This window comes from Gavia stellata, chromosome 11 (genome assembly GCF_030936135.1).
Source record: "Gavia stellata isolate bGavSte3 chromosome 11, bGavSte3.hap2, whole genome shotgun sequence".
NCBI lineage: Eukaryota > Metazoa > Chordata > Aves > Gaviiformes > Gaviidae > Gavia > Gavia stellata.
The window spans coordinates 1,873,884-1,882,260 of NC_082604.1; positions in this window are offsets into that span (position 1 = coordinate 1,873,884).

Consider the following 8,377-nt stretch of genomic DNA (forward strand, 5'->3'; position numbering starts at 1 on the left):
AGCGCCTGGCGGGTCTCCGGGCCCGTCCTGAGGGGAGGCTGGAAGGGGGCGAACACCGCAACCCCAGGCAGCCCGCCGAGTTGCCTCACGCTCGCCTTTCCGCCGCTACACGGCCCTCCTCTGCTTCCATCGCCTCTGTCCCGTACGCTTCCAGCCCCGCAGTCTGTCCTGACGACCTACCACGACCTGTCCTGGTCATCTGCCGCCTATTTAGCCGGGGGCAGGCCCGGCGGCAGGGCCTGGGGGATCGCTTCCCCATGGCTGGAAATACCTGGCCAAAACGTCCCAGAAAAAGATACCCTGAAGTAAATGACATTGGTTACAGAAACAGAAAGTTAACCCGACTGGGGATGCTTCTAGAACACCAGGCGTTTTCCTTCAAGAAAGTTTCCTTTTTTGGTAATTTTTTTAAAACTTTGCGTGCTGATGTTATATTTAATGTTTTAATCTGCTTTGCACTTTCATCTTGTGCTTAACGCTTCTTTCAGAGCTAAGAAATAGCAGCAGCGTTTCATTTCACTCTAACAAAGGAGGGCCTTTGATCTACAAAGGATGACTGTTTCAGTCCCAGCCAAGCCATTGCTGCCTATAATGATCCTAAAGTAAAATTTAAACTGTAAACACGTCTGCTGTTTTGTTATAGTATGAAATGCCAGCAGCAGCGCTGCATGACAGCTGATACGTTTTGAAAGAATGCAATAATAATCAAGTCAAACGACGAAAACAACATTAAATTCCAGCATGAGACTTTGAATCGCCTATAGAAACATTCCTGACCTTTTCCCAAAATCCTCTTCTGCGCAGAATTTCAGAAGTCATTCTTTCTGTTGCAGTTTGGTGCAAAACCCCCTTTTCAAGATACCCACCCTTCCCCTGAAACCCAAACCCTCTGTTGCGATCGGCGCGGCGAGTGAATCTCGTTTTTCTGAACCGATGTCTGACCTAAGCGCGCCTGGTCCCTCGCCCATCCGAGCTGATGATGGAAGAGTCGCTTCCATCATCACCTTCCTACCTGCCTTCAGACCTGGCTGCTTTCCAGCTCCTCCAGACTCCCCGAAGAGCAGTAACAGCTTCAGTCTTAGCAAATTCATCACTGGTAGCTGCCTGCTTGATTGAGCTTTTCAGCAGATGTGTCACAATATTCATTTATGACCATTAAATCAGTTAATAGCTTTGAATTATACGCTCCCTTCTGACCTGCCAGGAGGAATTTCATACCTACACAGGACACCCTGACAGAAGGACACTGCAGGCTAATTGGCCATGGAGGATTTTTAATCAGTGACTCTTTCAGCTCATAACCGTAAGAGTGGAAAGTGTATAGGAAGTTCTGCTCTTCTAATCACTTTGGTGAAAGAGAAATTACTCGCACACCTCCCCGCAATAAACATCACTTACTTAGCAGCATGAGGTGTAAAAAAAGGGCAAACTGAAAACGGAGTTGCGAATTACATGCAAGTCTTTAGTCGGGTGGATGTGGACCAGCTTGAACAGCGCTGGTTACTGAGAGAGAGCCCTCCATACCACAGGTTCTCCACAGACCATTTCCTCAGCCTCTAAACCCAGAGTCTGGGCATGTGTGTTTATTTGCCGTTCAGATGTAGTCTAAATTTCAGGCTCCAGGTATTTTCTAACGCACCTCACTTAGGGACTTATGGACAGACAGGCAACTTCTGCGTCTGAAGTGATCAAAACCAGAACTGAGGCTCATCTTAGGATTCCTGAACTGCATGATAAAAATCATCGCAAAAGCGTTCACAAAACTAATGCACTAAATGAGCGTGAATTTGCACCAAGCTCTGTTTGAGAAATGCAGAGAATACAAAATCAGCCTGTTTCAGCAACAGTCCTCGTTTGGTCTCTTAAACTAAAGAATCTGTTCACAGTAGCAATAACTAACCATGCTTCAAGTTGTGAGAAGGCTGTTAACATCCTAATAGCGTATCGCTCAAAGAGGACTAGTACAGTGTAACCTCTTGCACATACGGTATTTTCTCGGGCAGAGCCGCTCTCACCTGGGTTTCAACAACGCGCCCCTGGAAAGGCTTGCCCAGAGACCAAGCAAACTTTTGATAGCCTTCTCTGGTGAGGTTAGCAGGCAGCTTACACGCTGAGATGCTGCCAAAGCCACCTGAGCGCAGGCACCGATTTATCACTTTGAGAGATCCCTGCTTCACTCGCAGTCTTTTTGGAGCAATGAGGGAACAGCAAGAAACTGCTGCTGCTCTCTGGAGTTAGGATGAGCCCAGCGAGACCGAAGAATGTGGCGTAGGCACCAGGCAGGAGACGACTAGCTCTTTTTTTCCATGGGCTTGTCGAAGACTTGGCGGAAGAGACAGGACAATGCAGGCACTCCCCAGCTATAAAACAGCCTGTAATGGTGATGGGACCCATAGGAAGCCCCACATGGTCACTGGGCCCCAGTTTCCCCGTAACCCATTTCTGGGCTGCCATCCTTCGTTAGGAACGAGGGGGCAATATCCATGCAGCATCCTGTCCACCGATAACGTTACTTTAACCTTAACCTCGGTCATCCCTGCCTCGGATGCAGGGCTATGATATTCAGCAGAAATGTAATGTTCAGCAGAAGGACCCGTGCTAGATTATTTTACTGCATTTCTTTTTAGTGAGTATGTAACTTGCCTCCTGGAAGTCACTGGCTGATTTTAACAAAAGGTCACCAAAACCACATAAACCAAATGCAAATAAACACATTCTTAGGATACATCTGCCAGCCTGTGCACAGACGCTTTTAGGGCTAAAGTCACTGCTGGTGTGTCTGTTCTGTTATGCCCGTGAAGCTGATTGCTTGCTGAGCCCTGAAGTTATAATTAAAATGCAGCCTGCTACACTTAAAAGAGTAATCGGGGGTATTAGAAGGCAAATGAAGGTTTCATGGATGTCAAGAAACATATCGTTGGAAAAAGGTGAAAAATGCAACTCACGGGCCAGCTCAAATGCTAAAGATCTTCTGCTGATTTTTTTTGGCTGCATGGACTATTTTTGGCAGGATCGAGTTCACGGTCTTTCAAAACCATTCTGGGTAAGATTATAGTGCAAGAGGATACACAAAGTCTCTCCATGGAAAGCTGCTAGCAATAGCTGTGAATTCACAGCACTCGTATGGAAAAGTTTTGCTTGGCTAGGCAGTGGGATGCATCATTGCTTGTGCTCTGAGCATGATTGTATCAGCATTTACCACCACCGTGTCCCGAGAGGCAGGGAAGAACTGGTATTCATTTCTGGATGTAAAACAAATCTGCAAAAGCAAATAGCTGACAATTAATGGCACTGATGAGAATTTGATACATTAGAACCTCATGGAAAATATACGCTATAGGGATATTTATGTGGGTGCTGGAAGATGGGAGGCAGGGCTTTGGTAACGACTGCTCTGTGTCCAGACTCGCTTACATGCACTGCTGCGATAAAGGGTGGCTTTTCCCACCTCCTCTTTACGACTGTAAATGACTGTGTAACGTTCCCTGTAGAGGAGAACTGGCTCCTTCACGTAGACACAGGAATGAAGTCCTTCCGCCTCTTTCAGTCAGTCTTCCAACATTTTTGCCTTCCAACAGTTTCTCTTCTTTACGAGTACCAGGTGACCTCAGTGCTTGGATGGCTTCCAACAAAACTGCACGTTGGTTACACGGCCCAGGAGCCTTCATCTCATTGCTTGCACAAAGACCTCTGCCAGCTAGGCTTCCCCACAGAAATGCTGTGGAGCTTTGGCTTTGCTCGTGGACAGTCATTGGAAATGGGCAAAAGGGGTTTTAGGAGACCTAGGAAAAGATACCACAGCAGAGCCTGTGTCACCCCTAGGCTTTCTAAGCTATTTAGTGTTTATCTTCTCAGGCAGCTTCTAAAGGGCTCTGTAATGGCAGCAAGAACCCCTTTCCATGGGCAAGGACACGTGCCTACACTTCTGAGTAGGGATAAACCCTGTTCATTTGCTCTGCTTCACCTGCTGCCATTTCCTGAGAGGTGTCCCACTTCTGTCTTTCACAGAGCGAGGTGTCCCGGGGTTTCCAGTTCTCCTCTCTCCTCTGGGTGGAGCAGACTGGGGGCTTACTGCTTTTTTTCTCCCACATCTCTAAATTTGCCATCCCTTTTCCCACAGCCCAAGGAGGAGAACTGAGAATGAGGGAATGGTCTAGACATCGAATTGTATAAATAGACAGATGGCTTCACTCAGATCAGCCGTCACCCATGGACTCTTCCAGGGTAGGGAAGAGCTGCAATTTCAAAGTTCAAAACGTACAGAACCCACCCCTCCCAAAACCGCTTTTTACCCCATATCATGAGCCATAAACAGGAGGCACTAGCTGGGAAGGCTGGTGTCCCTGTTTCTGGACTAGCAGAGACCCAGCACTGAAGCAAAGATAAAAAGCCTCAGACTTTCAGCCTGCTCCCTTTTGCAACGGACTTCTACTTTTTCTCTTTTTTTTAATTTCTATTTATGCACGCAGGTCCATAAAGCTGCCCTTGAGAAGGAAGGGCTGGCTGATCAGTCACTGCAGAGTCGGACCGCTTGGGCTGGAGTGTATAAAGAGAGGAAAAGTCACTCACACAGCAGCAGAGGGAAATGCCGTATACAAGTTCCTGGAAATGTTGCATTTAATGGAAAAAACATCCTGGGAACATTAAGCTAACTGAGAGCTACTATGGCATTAAGCAAGCAGAGACTGGAGGAAAGCAGAGCATCAGAATACGATTTCAGCGTGTGGTTGTGAAGGCACGTGCCATTCCTTTGTTTGCCTTATAAGGGGAGTGTTGCAGACCATGATATTGCTAAATACGAAATAAATTGTTTGCATTTGGGGGTTGGTCGTCTCACCTCTTCCCTCCCCAAGACACCCCGGGGGACACTGGCTGGGGTGTGTGTCATCTGAAGCCTTTTCCTTGCCAATAGATGCCAGGATTTTGGGCCGTTTTGAGGCATGGGTTGCACAGTAATGCTTGTAGCGCTGTTACATTTTGTCCTGCACTCAATCAGAGCTTAATGCTCAGGAGAGGTGGTATCAGGATGCGCCAGAAAATGATGTATAAAACCATTTTGATGACAAGATTGAGGGGAAAGTCATGTGATCGGAGTCTTGCATTATCACCCTGCTATTGTTGGTCTAGTGCTATTCCCAAAGGAAGTGCGGCAGGGTGAGCGGCTGGATTTAGTTGCCTAAACACACCCACTGCTTGAGAAACCCTGAGGTATCCCCCAGGCTCCAGCTGCTGCTCCAGAAAGTCCTCCGTCATGTTGGCCAGTCCCATGCCTGCCCCCCTGCTCTTACACAGGCAGAGGTCCAGAGCCAAAGGGCAATGACACCCGTGTCCCTTCATGGGTAGATGCAGGATCTAGAGCATGGGTGACATGCGCTGACCAGCCTGGGTAATTCCCACAGCGCGGACAGAGCTGCTGCGTTTTGGAAAGACGTCTGCTGGAGGGAGCAGGGAAGGTAAGCAGGCACCTGAAACTGGGGACTACCTCTTGCCAGATCTTGGGAGCTGGCAATGGATTCTGCCAGCCCCAGCTTGGTGGGAACACTTTCCATCTTCCAGAATACCCTGTCTCACCTTGGGTCAAAGGATTTGTCTTCGGTATGGCTTTGTCTGGATCTGGATGAGACTGAAAAAGATTGTTTCTTTCCAGCTCATCGAAGGGCTGTTGGTGTTAAAACCAACCCCTGACCACCCCCGACCTCTGTCTGTTAGAACCACCTTGGCACAAACGTCCTGAGAATCACTCGGTGGCAGAGACCCAAGACCGGCTCAACGGTGCTGCACCCCAGAGAGCTGCCTCCAGGGCAGCCTGGTGCTCTTGGGTTTCTGTCTCCTGTTAGGTCTTCTGTTGTCTTTTCAGCGCAAATGAACCTTAAAAATTTGTCTTCAGGGGCTTCCTTACGTCTCTGCTGAAACCACAGACCTTGCGCTGTAGTTCAGCACGTGACTCCAAATGCAGCACCCATCCTCAGAGAGCTCATTCCTCTCTGTGCCTTTCCCTTTTCCCTTGGGAAGTCAACTGAACAGCAGTTATAAACTTATGTGGTCATGTTTTACAGATCACTTACATAAGTTTTTCCCTGTGCTCTGGCAGTTTGAGCTGTTTTATGGTTTACCAGGGCTTTTCCAGAGCCCACACACGGTATGGGAATGGAGATAATTAGTTGTAGGAGTCGCTGTATCCCACCCTTCTTTTCCAAAAGCGCAATTGGAGCATTTGCCCAGGTAGTGGAAAAAATTTATTTGACTTCCTTTCTGAAAAAACTATTAAAATCCCCATTTTCACTAGAATAAAAGTTAATGCACATGAGAACCAGAAAGAAGTACGGACCGACTCACCCAATTCACTGAATCCCACTCTCTCTGCAGAAGAGGTTGTGGAACGCCCGGATCCATCAAAGCGGGAAGCACGAGAGAGCATGACTCTCACACTCCTCTCAGGGTTTAGATTATTTTGGGGAGCAGCGAGCCTGAATTTCTTTAGGCTGCAGAGATCTAACTCTTGTCTCCCATTTTCTGGCCAAGTGCTGTTACAATTCTTGCAATGTCACCAGCACCGGCCAACAAAGTGGCTGGGAAAGAGCAAACCCTGCTCACTCCTTGCACTCGGGATGGACAGACCCTTTTGCCAGCAAGTGTTTTGGACTCTGGATCCTGCATGGATGAAATCTCTTGCCTGCAATCCCAATTCAGATGCCCACAGTCTCCTGCATGCTCCAAATTAGCAGTTCCTAGGTGACTCCTACTCAGCAGGAGGAATACTTGGGAGATTTTTGCCTCTGCACACGCAGCAGAGAGACACCTGGCCTCCAGCTCCGGTCTGCGGGCTGGGCACCTATGGTTAGATACCGCAGTGCTTCAGTTATTGGTGTAACCGAATATACTAGCCTCTGGTGAATGCTAGGTGATACCAATGAACTCATTGTGGGCAACAGGAATCTTCCTGTGGCCTCTGGTGGCCTTTGAACCAGAGCAGAGGGTGTTCAAACCCACCAGAACCTGCCCATGGGGATGAAGGAGAGTACCGGTACCGACTTCCTCAGCCGCATACAGGATATGAGTCACTATTATACTGTGATCTAAGGTATCTGCTTCTCTTCCCAGCACTGGGCAATCCTGTTACACCCTAAGCTCAACCAGACACCTTTTATTGAAGACAAATATATTTTACTTCTGAAAAACAGATTCCTGTGGCTGATACATTCTCATATAGATAAAAATAGATTAATCATGCTTATGTTGCAGATCCCATAAGCCAACTATTTTAACAGATTCTTTCTGAGTCCTTTTCTCTGGGCTTGGAATGTACTCAACACCAATAAACCGAAAGACTTAGCAGGATGTTTTACTTCATTAAAATGCTTTGTGCTTTGACTCTGTTCTGTTCTTACAGTGTTTTCATAGATCCTCATCTTGAAAGTGAGGTAAGGGCTGGCAAAAAGGCTCTGGAAAGACGACCTGGCCTCCTCCCACCCAACTGCTTCTGGGTGTTTTCAGGGTCCCCACCGGACCATTCATTCTCCAGGAGCTCACAACAAAATTTAGTGAAAACTCCTTCCTTCAACAATACCAAAAAAAACCCCAAAACATTTTTTAAATTCTTTTCATAAAATATCCGGTATTCCCACATAGATTTCAGTGCTGAAAAACCTTTTAAGGCCCCAGAGTCAGCGTGGAGGGATCCACTTACTTGGGCCAGGTCTCACCCCATCTTGGACAACAGCTTCCAAGAGTGGAAGAGAAGTGATCTGCAGGATCCTCGCGCATTTTCACCAGCTCATTCCTCTGCTGATTAAAACTTTGTCACTGTTGTGACAAAAATCCCGAGCCAGGCATTTTCTAGACGAGGTGATTCAGCAGCAAGTCACCGACTGAATGGACTGCAGAAACGGGGAGTGTTTCTCTGCTGGTTGCCTCCATTCTCCCTGCAGACTGGACGTCAGTCCAGTTGTGAGTCGTCCCCAGCTGCATGGCTCAGAGGTTATTTCCACTCCTTGCCCAGCATTTACTCGTGATAGTCGGGCGGAGGTTTACTGAGAAAGGGAGAAAGAGGCAGGGGACCTGAAGGGGCTGTGTCCTGCAGGGAGCAGAGACGGGCAGCTGTGGGCTCTCCCCTGCCGAGGCAGAGCAGAGCAGCCTCTCACCCTGATGGGTTTTGCCTCAGCTTCCTCTGCCACCAGCTTTCACTGTCTTTAAAAATCACCAGCTACCAGGAACTTTCTTGCTTTGTGATCATTGTGATCAGCCATTTCTCTTGCATATGCGAAATAAGCTCCGTTTCCTCAGCCTTTCCCTATAAAGCGGAAGCCTGACCTTGAATCGCTTCCACAGGTCTTATTTCAGCATTTTCCATTTATTCGGCTTCTTTATTGAATTGCGG